This window comes from Hemicordylus capensis, chromosome 5, assembly GCF_027244095.1.
Source record: "Hemicordylus capensis ecotype Gifberg chromosome 5, rHemCap1.1.pri, whole genome shotgun sequence".
Lineage (NCBI taxonomy): Eukaryota > Metazoa > Chordata > Lepidosauria > Squamata > Cordylidae > Hemicordylus > Hemicordylus capensis.
Window position 1 is genome coordinate 7,325,641 of NC_069661.1, and position 18,030 is coordinate 7,343,670.

Consider the following 18,030-nt stretch of genomic DNA (forward strand, 5'->3'; position numbering starts at 1 on the left):
ATATACACACACACACACCCCTAACAATACAACTTTGTCTTCTCTTATTAACTCTCAGAAAGATGTGTGTGGTACTGCCTTCTCTCCGGTAATCCCTCTAAGGCGTGCGCACATGCCTGCTCTCACAAGTTTATCTATCTCTCTATCTGTCTGAGAGAGCTGCTGCCAATCAGCACAGGCAGTATTAAATTAGTAGGTCTGGCTCACTAGAACATACTGTATCTCAAGAGGTCAGGTCAGTATTAACTATTCACTGATTGATTGATTGATTGATTTAATCAATCAGATTTGTACACCACCCCAAACTTTCATCTCTGGGCAGTTAACAATAGCATAAAACAAGTTAAAAACATATACAAAAACTAAAAGCAATTTAACAATTTAAGAATAAACCAGAAGTTAAAACCTAAAAAATTAGGAAGCTGAGAAAGCTTGGGCAAAAAGATGGGTTTTCAAGTGTTTTTTGAAAATTGCCAGAGATGGGGAGGACATCTGAAATCCATATTTCAGATGTGGATCACAGGGTGCAGTCTACACTGGGGATTTTTCCGTCCGCACTCTTAGATGTTTTTCAGTCATTTGCTTCTTGATCATCCTGTACAAGACTGCCAGAGGAAAGTGTGCTGTAACTAAGTCATGAGGATGCTCCACAGGTCTTGCAGTCCTGTATGAGGGCCTCTTCCTACCCCCTTGCCTGCCAACATGTCCAACATGGTGTAGTGGTTAGAGTGTTGGGCTAGGAGCAAGTAGACCCGAGTTCAAATCCCCCACTCCGCCATGAAACTCACTGGGTGATTCTGGGCCAGTGCCATACCTCTCGGCCTAACCTCACAGGGTTGTTGTGAGGATAAACAACTATGTGCACTGTTTCTGGGCTCCTTGGAGGACAAGTGGGATATAAATGCTATAAATGAACTTTTCCTCACAGGCTGGGTCAGCAGTATTAATGAACACTTCCACTTAGCACATAGCAAACTGCTTCCTACAGAGTCAGAACATTTGTCTCTCTAACTCAGTATTGTCTACACTGACTGGCAGCAGCTCCCCAGAGTCCAGGCCAGCATTCTCTCTCATTTTTTTCGTCTGTGTGTGGAAATGGGTTTTGTTCTGGGTGGCAGTATCAAGGCAGTGTGAGCACACCATGTACATTCAGAGTGGGGCCTTCCAGATTCAACCTGAGCGGGATCTAAAATCAACTGAGCGGACATCAAAAAACGTATGAGCGTGTGCACCTGCGCATGCCTTAGAGGGAACACTGGTCCAGGCAGAGGGAGAAATATTTCCCATCTTATCTCCTTGACTTCTTTCACTGGACGTACCAGGGATTGAACCTGGGATCTTCTGCACGTAAAACATGCCAGATCCTTGGCCCAGCTGACACTGTCCGTTCGACTCCGAGTGTAAGTCTTCTTTTAGAGTGCCTGCACAAGTGGTTATTCAAACCCTCACTGCAGGGATTCCAGCCAGCGAAACAAATACTGTTCCGGATGCTTTTGGAATTATGAATTAGATCTATCTGGGGACTGAGAGATCATAAATTGGTGGGTAAATGCTAGTGTGATAAGTCAGTTGCTAAAGAAGAAATCGGGTACGTGTTGCAAAGATGAGAAAATCAACACTGTTGCTGTTGATGACTAACAAAGTAACTTAATTGTTGCATCAAATGTGTTTGTCAGAAGATAAACTTTGTAGTCCAGGGGTTCTCAGACTTGAGTCCTCAGATGTTCTTGGACATCTCGTTGGCCTGCGCTCAACTCCTGCCTGTGGGCTCCCAGTGGCATCTGGTGGGCCACTGTGTGAAACAGGATGCTGGACTAGATGGGCCTTCTTGGGCCTGACCCAGCAGGGCTGTTCTGATGTTCTGATGACATCACTGTGGCAGGGGATGATGGGAGTTGTAGTCCAACAACATCTGGGGGCCCAAGTCTGAGAACCCCATTCATTTCAATCCTAATTCTCTTCTTTTATAACTCTCCTTTTTATGCTGGGTCACAGCTCGGCTCTTGCCCTCTCTGCCCCTTGGACCATAAAAAGGCCTGCAGTGCTGGGTGGGAGGGAAGGAGGGAGGGGCTGCTGCCCCAGAGCAATCCCCCATGCCAAGCAGTGTTCCCTCTAATTTTTAGAATGAATGAGTAAAAAGAGTTTTGCTCTGGGTGGCAGTATCAAGGCAGTGTGCGCACAGAACTCACACACACACACGGAAAGGATAACTGTGCCGCGCTTTGCACGGTGCACTTTTTTTAAATCCCCCGCTGGCCCCCCCCCAACATCCTGCTGGTCTCTCTGGGCTGTGGGGGGGTGGGCTGCCAGGGTGTGTGTGTGTGGAGCTGGAAATGATCTTCCTGCTCCTTGTGCTATAGAAACCACTTTGAGAGGTTTTTGTTGAAAAGTGGTGCAAAGATAGTAGTAGTAATAATCATCAACTAGACCATCTAGCTTTGCATATTTGTTGATGCTCCGAAGGAATTCTACAAGATTTATGAGGCAATATGTTATATTGCATTAGATCATGCTCCTTTTGATTCACCATTCATTTCTAAACTTATTAAGTTTTTTTTAAGAGAGATTGGACTGCATTAGGCAATCCTCTATTTTTCACATTAAAAGAGGAATCCTATTTATGTTTGTTTCACATTGCAGTTTACTTCTAGGTAATCTTGTATAGGCTTTCAGCCTGAAACATTTAAATAATGGAACTTCTAAACATTCACAAACAGTTTTTGCCAATCTCCGTTAACATTTACTTGCTATGATTTTGCTTGACTGCCTCTTCTGTCCTTTTATTTTATTTTATTTTATTTTATCTGTCTGTCTATCAGATTTGTACACTGCCCCAAACTTTTGTCTCTGGGCGGTTAACAATGGCATAAAACAAGTTAAAAAGACATACAAAAACTTAAAACATGAGTTCATAACAAACACTGTGACAATGGACCACTAGATGCTTCAAGAATAGTCACAAGGAAAGTAAAATTTGCTAGGCACTGTTTGCTAAGTACAGCAGCAGCCCTCACAACTCCTCTCCTCTCAAGAGCAGGGGCCCTGAAAGGTGGGGAGGGGAAGAAGAGCAGAGGTCCTTTTGCGGGTGGAGGAGAAACACACTGGAAAGGCATACTTATCCTCAGAGCCAGGCGGAAAAGCAGGGGAATCCATAAAGCCTGCTACACTTTTCAAAGGCCTTTTGATCCAAGCTCTCCGCTATCATATCCAACTTGCTTTATGAAAGATTCCAAAGTGGGGGAGAAAGAGAGCAGCCCCGGAGGAAGTGGGCAAGGCGAGGAGAGCTTGGGTCATTTTTATCTCATATTTTGGCCATGGGAATAAAGGGGGTATATTGGTACAATCTCGGGTGAAAAAAGGAAGGAGGAGCGCATCCGGGATGGGAATTCAATAGGTAGAGTTCCCACCAAGAGAACTGCAAAAACAGGAAACGGTTCTGTGGCTTTTCAGGACACCCCTCCCCTCACATCATTTCAGCATCCACCCTGCCCCAATGGTTTAGACAGCAACTAACTGGGAGAAGCCACCCGCTTGCTCAGAACTTCCACTTCAAGGCCGCTTTTAAAGACCATGTGAGCCAGCATGGTGTAGTGGTTAGAGTGCTGGACTAGGACTGGGGAGACCCGAGTTCAAATCCCCATTCAGCCATGATACTTGCTGGGTGACTCTGGGCCAGTCACTTCTCTCTCAGCCGAACCTGCTTCACAGGGTTGTTGTGAAGAGAAAGTCAAGTATGTAGTACACTGCTCTGGGCTCCTTGGAGGAAGAGCAGGATATAAATGTAATAATAATAATAATAATAATTAATAATAAATAAATGAGACCACCAGGCCTCCGCTCTCGGGCAGAGACTCACTGTCCAGCTCGCCTTCCCTCCCTGGTGACCCGGATTGGCTCCACCCACCAGAAGCAGCGTCCTGCCTGCTTCCCCCTGAATAAAACAGTTGCTTGGCCCCCATTAAACCAGTGCAGCTCCTTGGCTGAGTGTGCTGCTTGCTTGGGGCTCCTCTAGGAAAACTGTGAATCCAGTGTCTTGGACGTGGTGTGTGCCCATGCAATCTCCCAGCTGATATAGACACCTTAGGGCTGCGACTCTGAGTTTGAATTGATTGCTTGGTGCTGCTTGCTCTGCAGCTGCTGCTCTCCCCTGTCCATGCCGCCTTTCCCGTGCCTCAGACTCTGTCTAGTCCTCGCCAGCACTCCAGTCCTTGCTGGCTGGCTGTTCTCTTCCCTCCCACGCACCTCCTCCGCCTCTCCCCGCGCACCGCCCGTGCTATTTGGCAGGGAATCAGCTCCGTTGTTTTTAACTGTGGGAGCCACCAACTCCACCTGTGCGCCACCCCCAGCTCCGTCCGGACTCTGGGCTGCCGCTGCCTCCCGTCCTCCTCCCTCCTCCTCCTCCGTCTGATGATCTTGCTGGAAGGGAGGAGGAGGTGTGGAGGCCGCCCGGCCAGGGAGAGGGGGAAGCAAGGCAAGGCTTCCCGGCTGGGGAGGGAGGGAAATGGGGTGCCAGGGTGTCAGGCAGATGGACGGTGGTGGTGGGTGCAGGCGGGGCCTGGGGGTTGATGCGTGCCCGTGCGTGCCTTAGAGGGAACAGTGATGCCAAGGGGGAGAAGCAACAGCTGAATGGGCGTAGCGTCTATTGGACAAGGGGGGCACAAGTGACCCACAGGGTGCCAGGGGCCCCCAAGGCCAGCCCACCCTTGCCCACGGGTCAGCCTCTTCTCCTCCTCCTCCTCCTACTTGTCCACCCGGGCGAGCTGCAAGCTAGGCAGCCTGCACTGCTCGGCTGCCCACCCAGCAGCTGCTTCTGCTTTCGGTCTTCTCCCCTCCGCCGTCCCCCAGGGCAGAGCCAGAGCCTGGCAGGCAGCTGAGAGGGTGGAGGTGGAAAGCAAGCTGCCTGGGTCAGCTGGCAGCCAGCAGCGAAAGGGCAGGCTTTTCTGGGCGGTTGCCAAGGAGAGGATCAGGCGGGCAGCTGGGCAGGGCTGGCTGGCGGGCATGGGGGGGCGGGGTTGCTTGGGCACTGCAGAGGGGCGTGGCTAGGGTGGAGGAGCCGTGGCAGCCCATGTCCACTCCTCCTCGTCTTGGTGCCCAGGGGCAGGCCAAGGCAAACCCTGCCCTGGGGGAGGATGGACAGATGTCCAGCTGCCTCCCTCCCTCCCGCATGGGCTGAAGCCGAGGGAGGAGTGGTCCGGGTCGGGTGGGGGCGAAAGGAGTGGCTGACTAGCAGGGAGGTGGGGTCGCCCCCCCGCCCGGACAATATCCGTCCGGGTGGGGGGCTTCAATGTGCATGTGCCCCACAAGTAGGGCAGTATTTGATTGGTAGCAATCAAACGTCTGATGTCAGACGCAGGGGGCATGGCTTGGGGCGCGATGGACACCACCTGGCTGAACCTTATCCCCCGGCCCCAGGAAAGCTCGCTACGCCTCTGAACAGCTGTGTCCTTGCATGGTTTTATGTGTGAACCTAAGAACAGCCCTGCTGGATCAGGCCCCAGGCCTCTAATCCAGCATCCCGTTTCACACACTGGCCCATCAGATGCCTCTAAGAAGCCCACAAACAGGAGGTGGTTGAGGGCATGCCCTCTCTCTTGTAGGGATGTGCACGATCCGGCTCGGTGGTTCTTTTAAGGACCGCTGAACTGGATTGGAAGGTTCGGCTGAACCTGCGGCTGGGGGAGGGTTACCTTTAAGGTTCGTGGAGGTTGCTCTCTCCTCCCCCGCTGCGTTCCCCCCACCAGCGCTGTGTTCAAAATCGCTGGCACGGGCAGCAGCAGACCTCCTTGCTGCCCCGGTCAGCACCCTCCCAGAAGTGGCCGGTGCTTGTGTGCGAGGAACCTCCCTGAACCTTAAAGGTCAACATACACCCTGCCACCGGTTTGGAGTTCGGATGTGCCTTACATATCCCTACTCTCTTGCTGTTTGTTGCTCCTCCCCTGCAACTGGTATTGAGAGGCAACCTGCATCTGAGGCTGGAGGTGGCCCATAGCCACCAGACTAGTAGCCATTGATAGACCTGTCCTCCATGAATTTGTCTAAGCCCCTTTTAAAGTCATCCAAGCTAGTGGCCATCACCACATCCCGTGGCAGAGAATTCCATAGGTGACTGATGCACTGTATTAAAAAAAGTACTCCCTTTTGTTGGTCCTAAATTTTCTGGCAGTCAGTTAAATGAGATGACCCATATGCTAACTGGGTCATCAGTTGCTAATGAACCCATTTGGGCATCATTCTGGATTAGAAGGTGAGATAGAAATCAGATGATGGTGGCCCATCTGAGGTTCTCCAGCTCTTGTTAGACTACAACTACCATTATCTCTAAGTATTGCCTTTGTGGATGGAATGCCTCAGGTTGGCCACCTCCAAAAGAAAGAATTTGACTTCTGCTGGGTCCAGCTGGCAGCTTTCCTCTGATGGTAAAAATCTTTTGGGCACGGATCCTCTGCTTCTATGCTGTTGGTGGAGTCAGGATTAGTCTCAATGCATATACCATAAAATATGTGCAGTAAATACCACTTGTCAACCTTGTGGTAGCAAGCAGGAATTGTCCCCTTTGCTAAGCAGCGTCTGCCCTGATTTGCACTTGAATGGGAGACTACATGTGTGACCACTATAGGATATTCCCTTTAGGGGATGGGACTGCTCTGGGAAGAGCATCTGTATACTTGCATGCAGAAGGTTCCAAGTTCCCTCCCTGGCAGCATCTCTAAGATAGGGCTGAGAGAGATTCCTGCCTGCAACCTTGGAGAAGCCGCTGCCAGTCTGGGTAGACAATACTGAGTTAGATGGACCAGTGGTCTGACTCAGTATAAGGCAGCTTCCTGTGTTCAATGTTTTTTCCGTAACAAAAGGTTTTTTAAAATGGTCTCCTGTTCCAAAAGGGCACACTGGAGATAGCAGCCACACTTACTAGGGGGTTGCTATGCTGGACTGAATAGGGACAGTTGCCTCCCTGCCATCCCTGATAATAAACCACTTTGAAAGGTGCCTTATTGAACATTTAGCAGGGTAGGGAGAAGGTCAGCCCACTCAGCTAGTTGGGCCGGAGGGAGGGAGGAGCTTCCTCCCTCAACTCTGGTTCCGTGGAGACAAAACTGCGGTGCCAGCGTTCGGATGTAACGCTGGCGGCACCACATAAGGATGGCGAAACTCCGCTATGACTGAGGGTTCAGAGTGGAGTTTGGGAAGGGAAACCGCAGTTCCCTTCGCACCCTTAAGTCTGGTTTTGTCATTTCGGATGTGTGGCTTGGGAAACCGGAGGTGAAGAGGCCTCCAGTTTCTTTGTACAGGAGAACCTGGTTATTCATGGAACCACTATTTGCGGTGCCATGTATCTGCGGGTGTCTAATAGACACCCGTTTCCAGCACCCGCAGATACTAATGGGTTAAAACCCACATATCTGTGGTTCTTAGAGGGCTGGAAGTGACTGTGGAAGGATAAGACAGAAGGAGCCATTTTGTGGCTCATTTCCGGGTAAAAAATGGACTTCATTCTGCGATTTTTTGTGGTTTGGGGGCGGTGTCATATTTTCCTTTGAGGGGCATGCCTGGGCATATGGGGGACCCGCAGAGTGCAGCACAGTACATTTGGGGCTGCTTGGGGGCTTTCTCCCTCCATCCTGGAACCTAGCCCCCCCTTGCCCATAGCACTAATGCTCATACTAATTTTCCCTCATCCAGCCCATTACTGCTTCCAGGCAAGCATTTAGGGAAGTTATTCCATCTCCTGAAGAAACTGACACGGAGAAGTAGATCTGGGTGTCATCAGCTTACTGATAACACCCCGCTCCAAATCCCCTGATGACTCGCAGTTCCATCACTTGCAGTAGTAGGTGAGGAATGGAACCCTTGCGAGTAACGAGGTTCACCTGTATGTCCAAATTTAAGGCTTATTCTTATACTGCAGAGAAAGAACCCGGGTTTCTAAGACCCATCCACGGATACATGAAGCCACGGTTTCCCCCTTCCTTTAACTTTTAAAAAACTTTTTAACACTATGTTTCTGTGGGCAACAGCAACTTCAGTAGTGCTTGAAGCTCTGACAATGTTCCCAGTGGCCAGTGACTAGCAGTTGCCAGGTTTCCCCCCTCTAGTATGTACAGAGAACTATGCTGTGACATGATAGAGGACAGGGATTTCCAATTCGTCCTACTCCAGGTGTTGCTGAACTACAACTCCCATCATCCCCAGGCAACATAAATTGGACCTGGGTATGTTGGGAGTTGTAGTTCATCCACATCTGGAGTTCCACAGGTTAAGAACCTCTGATATTACTGTTTATTCTGTTAGCAGCTAATGCTACCACCAAACTTTGGGTGTCCCTTGGTAAGGAAGAGCAGGTTATAAGCATGACATGAAATCAGATATATTGCTGCACTGGTGTCTTATTTTCCCTGGCTTGGAAAGGCATGTTGTAGGGCTGGGCTACACAGCTTCAGCCCTCCAGTTATTTTTGGACTTCAGCGCCCATCATTCCCAGCCATAGTGGCCAATAGTCAGGGATAATGGCAGTTGTAAGTCAGCATCTGCAGGAGGGCCGAAGTTGTGCAGCCTTCTTGTAGGGTTGATCTGGCTACTACTGCTCTAGCCTTAAACCGAAGGGCTGAGAAATGGGGCTAAGATCTCTGGGTGGCTTTCTTTTCTGCAGGTTGCAAGCTGAACCTCTGATATTCGCATTAGACAATAACAGCTGTTTGCTTTCTACCTTTCCTTCTGCTAGATACTAAGTGAAGATGACGTTTGCTGAGGACAAGTTGAAAAAGTATATTGACCGGAACTTGAGAAAGTTCCATTGCATTGATGTAGAAAAGATACTTAATGACCTGCCATGCCTCACTGTGATGGACAAGGTAATTTTTCAGATTATTTTCCTTCTGCTAATGTTCTGTGGGTTAGGGTGGGGCCAACACTGAAGGCACCTTTTTAAAGTGGTGATTGTTTTTATTGAGCAGAGGGAGAGAAACTGACCCTATCCATTTCCAGCACAGCATCCCTCCAGTGGCTGTTGCTGCTGTCTGTTTAATGTTTCTTTTTTAGATTGTGAGCCCTTTGGGGATAGGGAGCCATTTTATTTATTTATATCTATATAAACTGCTTTGGAAACTTTCATTGAAAAGTGGTATATAAATATTTGTCATATTCGTATTCGGATACATAGGGCAGAATATAGACATTATTTTGTAGAACTGCTAAATAAATCTACACACGAAGTGTTGCATCAGGGGCAGAATTCAGCTTCTTGAAAATCTTAAATTTTATTCATAATTAAGTTTCTAGCCTTCATGATTCTGAAGATATGGGGGCATTGTTGGGCAAAGCCTGGCAAAATCTCATAGGTCAGTGTGATTGATAAACAAGACTAAACACACACACACACACACACACGCACACACACACACACACGTAGTTCAGATCCAACTACATAGGTGAATCATAATTCATATCCAAATGATTAACTTTGAGGCTTCAGATGAATCTTTGTGCTAGTAAATTTCAAAGGTGTGGTTGAATAATCCAAGGAATTCATTCCTCTGTGATAAAACAGTGGTTATGAGCTGATGGCCAGACAGAACTGATACTAGGATGTATAATATAATTTCTTTGGGAGAAGAAAAACTAGGAATGGATATTGGTCATTGCATCCACACAACTTGAGAATTGGAAATATTTTGACTGATCACAAGGAGGTATACATCTGTATATGATAGCCACTGAAGAAGACCTGTAAGAGGTTGAGATGTGATTGGTACTTTTAATATCTTTGGCAGCTTTGAATAAGTTCCTTGGATTATTTGACCACACCTTTGAAATTTGTTAGCACAGAGAAGATTCATTTGAAGCTTTAAAGTTACTCATTTGGATTTGAACTATGACTTTGGTTATACTCAATGCAAGGTTGATTTAGGCATGAATTTCTTCCTTGCCTTTGGACTGAGCTACATAGGACTAGATTATTATTGCAGAACAAATATACAATTAAACTTGTGTTTTAGTTTAACCTTTCAAGAATTAACTCATCAGAGTAGGTGTTCTACATAGCTTTATTTGGTTTTATTAAATATTGTAGCGGAAATTTACAGTCTTTGTCTCAGAGCAAGCTCATGTGAGGGGAAGAAATGCTGAATCATCCCATCTGAGCTGCCTGGCCAGACCTCTCCTAAAAACTATTCTGTATTACCAGTAGGTTCAAAAGACTGCCACCAGACACCCTTTTTATCAGAGATTGTTCAGCCTAGGCTTCTCTCTTTATCTTGCTATTGGGCAAGAGAGAGAAATCTTCTACTTGTATGCCTGCAAGTGGTGAGAAAACTGATAGCTGCTGAAAGCTTGGAGATGTGTTTGCACCAGAGAATTCTCCCTTTGCCCCCCCCCCTTTCTTGAGTTAAAAACCAATTCAGAGAAGCTTGTAACAAGAAAAGAACAAAAAGAAAAACAGTTTTATTCCAGTACTACAGATTGCTTCCGTTTGAGGCTTTCTCAGCTTTTAATTACAGGTAAAAATACTCAGTAGGTTACAAGAATACTTAAAAAGCACCCTGAATTATGTTGGGGCGGCACATTTTAAAAATCTTGGTTACCCAGTTGCAAAGAACAGGTATATAGGGAAATGCAAAAGCGCACTTAAATGCTTACAGAGTTTTTTTGCAATGTTCCAGGTGTATTGAGCATAGGCTAGTGTTTCTTATTTCAGTTACGTTGCAGGTAAACTATAATAGAACAGTATCAGGAATATGCAAAAGCATACACACCAATGAAATAGAATATCCCTGACACAAAGTCTGACTAAAAAAACTTTTCCCTAGACTAAACTTCCCATTTTCTTGAACACACCAAACTCCTGTTGATGGGGTAATCCAAGTTTCCTGCCCTCCTGTCTTTCAAGGAACTGCACGGTTATTTTCCTGTAACCAGTCTCCATGGCCACATGTCCTCCTCTAACAAAGAAGTCTCTTCTTCCTCCCAACAGATTACTAGGTCCCACCCACCTGGTGTGCTGATTGGCTGAGCCCTGGAGTTCACCAGCCTGTCAGTCAAGACAGAGTTCACTTCCTGCTAACTCTTTAGACAGAGGGGAGGCTGATCACTACAAATATATATTAGCTTGTTTGTGTCAGGTTGTATTTTCATATTTTGTGGTTCCAGTAGAATTTCTGATAAACAAGACTTTCAGCAGTCAGAAAGTAGCATCCCACCACACTCCTTGTTCCTTGCAGAAGCAGAATAAACCACATGGAACAGAAAGCATGGCACAATTCATTTGTTTTGCAGTTTGCATAATAGACATAGATTGCAGAATTCAGCTTTTCCTGCCACATAATTTATCATTTTGTTGCACTTTTTAAAAGCACAGAGTACACAAAGCTCTGGTTTTATTTTATTATGCACCTATGTTTGCTAGATGCCGTACAAAACCTGGAAATGTTGCACAAATCTTGCCTTGAGGGAGGATAATACTCCCTCAAGGCAGTCACAACCCTTTCTGCTTCTGAGGTGCAAAGGTACCTAAAACCTTCACCATAAAACACACGCACACCAGGAATATACTGTAGTCACAGGTATATGCAGGCATAGTTTATTTATGTAGGTATCATATTTATATACTGCCTGATATATACATCTCTAGGCGGTATACACAATCCAAATTACAATACAATTTTTTTAAAAAAATTGTTGTGGGGTGTCTAAAGCCCCCTGGCACAAACAAGACTTGAGATGCTCTTCTCCCTTGCCTACTGCTGAACTCTGTATTTCTATATTTCTCATTGTTTTAGCAAAAACTTATAAGAACCGTGAAAAATGACGGGAACAATACGACTGTGTGGCACTTGTTTGATACACTGCAGAGCCGGGAAGATTGGGTAGAATATCTCATCAGAGGTCTTCAGGAACAGAATTTACAGATATTAGCGGAGGAAATCCAGCAGGTTTATGAGTCTCACCAAATTGGTAAGCTACCTTTCCTCTTCCCACAAATTGTGCAGCTTTTGCTTTCCAGTACAGAGGAAGCTCCCTTATGTGGAATCCATCCAGCTCAGTATTGTCTACACTGACTGGCAGCAGCTCTCCAGGCAAGGGTCATTCCCAGGCCTAGCTAGAGATGCTGCCAGGGATTGAACCTGGGACGTTCTGCAAGCATGCATGCCACTGAACGAAGGTCCCACCCCCAAAGGTGGCATATAGGGGTCTCCCATCCAGACACTGACCACACCAAGACTTACTTAGCTGCAGCAAGGAGGCTGTATCATGTGTCCTGTGACCATGCTCTGAGACTCCTTATTTTTTACCTACATGCTTGTGTTGGTTCACCAATACTGGCAAGCAAACTTTCTGAGGTATCATATGCATACCGGTGTTGCAGACAGGGGAACATGGGAAGCTGCCATATGCTGAGTCAGACCATTGGTCTATCTAGCTCAGTATTGTCTTGACAGACTGGCAGCGGCTTCTCCAAGGTTGTAGGCAGGAATCTCTCTCAGCCCTACTTAAAGCTGCTGCCAGGGAGGGAACTTGCAACCTAGATGCTCTTCCCAGAGCGGCTCCTTCCCCTGAGGGAAATATCCTACAGTGCCCACACATCAAGTCTCCCATTCATATGCAGCTGGGGTGGACCCTGCTTAGCTAAGGGGACAAGTCCTGCTTGCTTCTACAAGACCAGAGACTAAGCCTCAGGGCACCTGATGCAGATGCTTTGTTGAAGCTAAGCCGGTCTAGGTCCGCCTTTAGCTCTGAGGCAGGATGAGTCGTGGTTTGTCCTAATGAGCCAGGTGGGCACCAGCTGTGGTTGCTCCTCTCTCTCCCACCCCACCCCGCCCCGCCCGTAATGAGAGCTGCGCTGCCTGGCTGTTCTTCAGGTAGAGCTGTGTGAGCCTGCACAGCTGCAGCTACAACATGGCCAGCCTGTAGGCAGCACAGCTCTCCTTAACACTGGGGCAGAGAGAGAGGAGCCACTGAAGCTGCCTGGAACTAGAGGTAGCTGTGTATCGTTTGGCACCCCCCACCCCGGCCCGGCTCATTGAGATCAGCCGATGTAATTGTGGGAACTTGGTGCTTTTCGAGCTCTGTAAGAGGATACTTGCTGCAGCACAATTTTATTTATTTGTTTATTTATTCTATTTCTGTACCGCCCTTCCAAAAATGGCTCAAATCTCAGTACAATCAGATTTGTACTCCGATTTTTTGTACAGTGTCTTGGTATGTGGGGTGTGGTGGGGAGGAAACTCCTGGAGCTAGTCTGTCCCTGTGTTTCCCATAACATAAGGTAAAAAGGGGTTAGCAACATTGCACAGAGCAACAGGTTGGGGAAAAAGCAAAAACCATGGGTGTGAGTTTGTAGGCAGTTCCCTAGAAATAAAACCCATGACTGAGAGATTGTAATTGTTTCTTTTTCCTTGGTTCTGTATACAATAAAGCTGAATATAGAAAGGGCCATTTCAGTGTTTAAAAAGCTTTGGGAGCATCTAGAGGTCTTGATTATATTGCTGTGCAAAAGGAATTGGAAGTACAGCTCTGCCCCCACTAATGGCAACCGTTAGAGAGTGAGGCTGAAGATGAAGGGGAGTCCACCCCAGTCTGGATGTCATCTCCTGACAGCAGCCCTCTCGGACCATCAGAACTAGAGTGCCACTCCCTCTGAGAAGTCCTGGAACTTTGGGGGATCTGGTGGCCTGGTCGGGGTTTTGCCCCTTACCGCGAGCTCTGAAGATGGAGCACATGCTTGGTTGCTCAGGGTCCACCTTCTGTTGGATCTCCTCAGGAGGAGGGGGAAACCAGCTCTGGGGGTCTTCTTTGGGAAGGGGTGTGGGGTCCCTGTTAGCCCTAAACACCTTCAGTCATCACTTGTTCCTTGCCGGCTCAATAGGTCCCATTAAGAGCTTATGCCTCCTGCTGCCTGCCTGGCCCAGCCCCGAACAGATGGGGCAGGGAAAGCATCCCATAATAACACCACACCTGTCCCTTTCCCAGAAACTTACCTTTGTATTCTGTGTGTGTTCTTCCTCCAGGTCCTCGAAGGCACATTTTAGGAAGCTTGGCCCCTTCCTTCAAAGATATGGGTGATTGCAAAACTCCAGTTCAAGAAACTAATGTTCTATCAAAGAGCAACGAGAAGGTGGTAAAACCTAAGGTGGGTTTGTCTTGCTACCCTCGGCTTTGAGTCTGTCTTCTTAGCACTGAGTAAGGATAGCTACTAACCACATCTTTAATCCAGGGGTTCTCAAACTAAAAGGGCCTCTGAACAGGTTCGTGCACATCCCTACTGTCTAACCGATTTGAACCAAATTAGGTACAGCTGAGGTGAGTGACACACAGGGACACCTCAACAGCATTGTCTGTGATGATGTCATCCACCCCGATGCAAGATGGTGGATGTGTAAACATTTGAGGCGCAAGTGGGCTAACTTGTGAATTGCCTAACCCAGGCTTCCCCAAACTGCAGCCCTCCAGATGTTGCTGAACTACAACTTCTAGCATACCCAGCCACAAAAAATTGTGTCTAGAGATGCTGGGAGTTGTAGTTCAGCAACATCTGGAGGGCTGCAGTTTGGGGAAGCCTGGCCTAACCGATCGGGACCAAATTTAGTCCAGTTGCAGGGATAGTGAAAGGAAAGTAGGCAGATTAGTTTTCACTAGAACAACTTGTTGAAGCTTATTTTTGTATGCCGTAGGTTTTTTTTAAATAGCAAAGTGAACAAAAAAAAAGTCTTAAAATTATGTGTGTTCTTTTTTCAGGTGAGGAACTCACCAAAGCCAGAACCTTCCACACCTGTCCCAAGTAAGAGCTCTACAACACCCTCTCATGCCAGGGGGACAGTGCCACTTTATGCCCAAGCCATACCATTTCCAAACATGTCCCCTTCGTCTCAGGATGTAGTCCCCCTGGGTCCCAGAGAGATACCCAAAGAGAAAATGCTAAGCACCACGCCAGCATCTTCCAGATCCAGTGAGGAGGATTTGGGGCAGCACTGGCATGGTCGTCAGAAACATCCTGTCTGTGTGGAAAATGGGCGGTTTGGGATCATGAACCACCCGCCCAGCTATGTTGCTTCTCCTGAACATAAAAATTCTGAAAATCAGCCAGAGGAGAATTCCTACTCGGCTTTTGAAAGCAGTCCACTGTCTTCAAGCAGTCCAGGTGAGAGCCAAGCTAAAGACTCACTCAGGGAGAAGAAGATCCAAGCCCTGAGGGGTTACCAGAATGATGACCTGGTGGATGCAGGTAACCCTCTCCTCTTGCAATATCAATTTGATTCAGGGCAGAAAGATGACCGGGGTCAGCGGAATAGTAGAGGTAGCCAGTGTTCCCTCTAAGGCGTGCACATGTGCATGCGCTCACAAGTTTTTTGATGTCCGCTCATTTTAGATCCCACTCAGGTTGAATCAGGAAGGCCCCACTCTGAATGCACATGGTGCGCTCACACTGCCTTGACACTGCCGCCCAGAATCTCATTCTGCACATTGATGAAAAAAACTAGAGGGACTACTGGAAGTAGCACCCATGCTGCTCCTTTACACCAGAAGAAAGGTGATACATAGAGCAATGCAGAAGTGATCCCTACAGGTAAAGTGCCTGGGATTCTCCAGGTGGGCTCACTTCTGAGTCCCACACAGCAAAAATGGCAAATGCTCTAATCTAGATCCATCACCCACTTGTTCACAAGAAGGCATCTTTGATCGGGCTGATATTGACTTGCGCCAACCCTTGGAAGGCTATTTGGCTGGTCCCAAGGGAAATGTTACAGGAGGCATAGGGCTAAAAACCTTTTGACACTGCATGGTTCATTATGGTGGGGATGGAACCAAGATAGTTGATAGAAAAGCCTACAAGGCATCATAGGAACATGGAAAGCTGCTTTATAGAATCGGGCCATTGGTCTATAGCTTCGTATTATCTGCACTGACTGCCAACGGTTCTCCAAAATTTCAGGCAGCGTCTTTTCCAGCCCTATCTGGTGATGCCAGGGATTTGATCCTGGTTCCTTCTGCATGACTGAGCTGCAGCCTCATCATTTGCTGAGGATGCTTTGGGTGGAGGGATGATGATGATTTATTGAATTTCTATACCGCCTGATTTTGAAATCTCCAGGCCATGTATAAGTTAAGACATAATATAAAAACAATATAAAACAGTTAAAATTCATAAAACAGATAAAAAAATCAATAAATAACATTACAATTTCAATTGAAAGCCTGGGAAAACAGGTACATCTTCCGGGTCCTCCTGAAAACCAACAGAGAAGAAGATGTTCTTATTTCAGCACAGAACATATTCCAAAGCCCCAGGGCAGCCACAGAGAAGGCCCGGTCCCAAGTTGCCACCAAATGAGTTGGCGGCAACTGTAAGTGGACCTCTCCAGATGATCTTAATAGGCAACAGGGTGCATGACAGAGAAGGCGCTCTCTGATATAATAATATTTTTATATAGTGATATCAATGTGCATGATGCCTTGCAAAAGATCAGAGTCAGTTCGCTGTCCTCAGGAGCGTACAGTCTAAAATTCAACACGGGAGAGGACAGAGGAAGAATATGCAGTCATTTCAGTTACACACATCTAGGCTAAGTTCAGAGATTCTCAAACTTGGATCTCCAAGTGTTGTTGGACTACAGATCCCATCATCCCCAGTGAAAACAGACAAAGGCCATGGGCAACTTGCCTAATGGTGGCAACTTCGTCTACAACAGCCAAAGGCCATGGGAGTTGTGGTCCAAGCACATCTGGGGACCCACGTTTGAGAACCCTTGACTTAATTAAATCCCTTTCCAGTTCCTAAGGTCCATTCTCATACGATGACCCTGCCTGCCTGTTAAGATCTTTTGAATACTTATATTCCATGTTTTACATTAAATTGACAGGAATGTGAAGCAGAGCCTTTTATGTTAAGGCTCCATTTCTGATCCTGCACCACGTAAACCTGCCAGATACCTTGTTTAGCATAGAGTGAGCTGTAAATGTGGCTTCACTTCATCTGAGTGCCAAAAAATATCCAAATAGTCGCCATGTCCAGGGGCGGAGACACCATTGGACGAACAGGTTCAAAGAACTCGGGCCGCCACCAATCAGAGGCTGTGAGTGCGGCCCCAGACCCCCCTCCCCCCGCGTCAGATGTGGGGGGTGTTATTTCGGTCCCAAATGGGAACCCGCATCCCCGTTCGGAGCTGAAATCGGCCTGCCTCAAAGGCAGGGAGAGCCACTCCTGGTCTCGCTGCCAGTGCAGCGGGGCCAAGCAATCTCCGTCCCAAATGGGGCCCCGTTTAGGGGAGAGATCGGCCCGCACTGCATTGGCATTGCGGCCAGAACAGCTCTCGGGAGAGTCACTCCGGCCCACGCTGCCCAACGCAGTGCAGGCCGAACTCTCTTCCAAATGGGGCCGTGTGGCCCTGTTTGGGAGGGAGACCACACCCCTGCGTCTGATGACAGACGCGGGGAGTGGGGCCGTGACCGCAGCGGCCACACATGGGCCGCCGCCAGCCTCCCTATGCTGCTGGCCATAACCTTCAAGCATATTCACTCCAGATGAGATTCCATTGAAAGGGCATGACTATCAAGGATTTTAAAAAGTAAGTTACACATCTTTTACAATCTGCTGTTAAATCTGCAGTTTCTGTAGATTTTTGTAGGTTTCAGTTCATTTTTACAAACTGCTGTTAGAATTTTTTTTTTGCCTTTAAATACTTGTAAATTATAAATCAGTTAAGATTTAGGAATATAGGAACATCATGGCTAATAGTCTATAGATGCCTTTTAGGCATTATTATTAAGAGTGTTTATATACCACTTTTTCAAATTCTCAGTACAATTTGCATTGCAAGTGTATAAGAAAATGGTTAGTCTCGAAAGGACTCAGAATCTAAAATAAACATAAGGTTTATTTGGAGCTGCCCACTGGGATCACATCACACCCATTTGGAAAGAGCTGTACTGGCTACCAGTTTGTTTCTGGATCCAATTCAAGGTGCTGGTTTTGACCTTTAAAGACCTTAATGGTTTGGGCCCAGGATACCTGACGGACCGTCTGCTCCCAAGGGTTGCTGC

At 47.3% G+C, this 18,030-nt stretch overlaps 1 protein-coding gene across 7 annotated transcripts in view; it reads left to right on the top strand.

Annotated features, from left to right (window-relative positions):
• Nucleotides 1-18,030, top strand: part of LOC128326619 (pantothenate kinase 2, mitochondrial) — a 61,843-nt gene that overhangs the window by 12,279 nt on the left and 31,534 nt on the right. For 6 of the 7 annotated variants that reach the window (XR_008308149.1, XR_008308147.1, XR_008308152.1 and 3 more), the window contains 4 exons: nucleotides 8,720-8,849; nucleotides 11,772-11,946; nucleotides 14,001-14,122; nucleotides 14,728-15,214. The gene's annotated coding sequence lies outside the window, so the exon portion shown is untranslated. The remainder of the gene's footprint in view (nucleotides 1-8,719; nucleotides 8,850-11,771; nucleotides 11,947-14,000; nucleotides 14,123-14,727; nucleotides 15,215-18,030) is intronic. The other variant, XR_008308151.1, reaches the window with a different exon arrangement.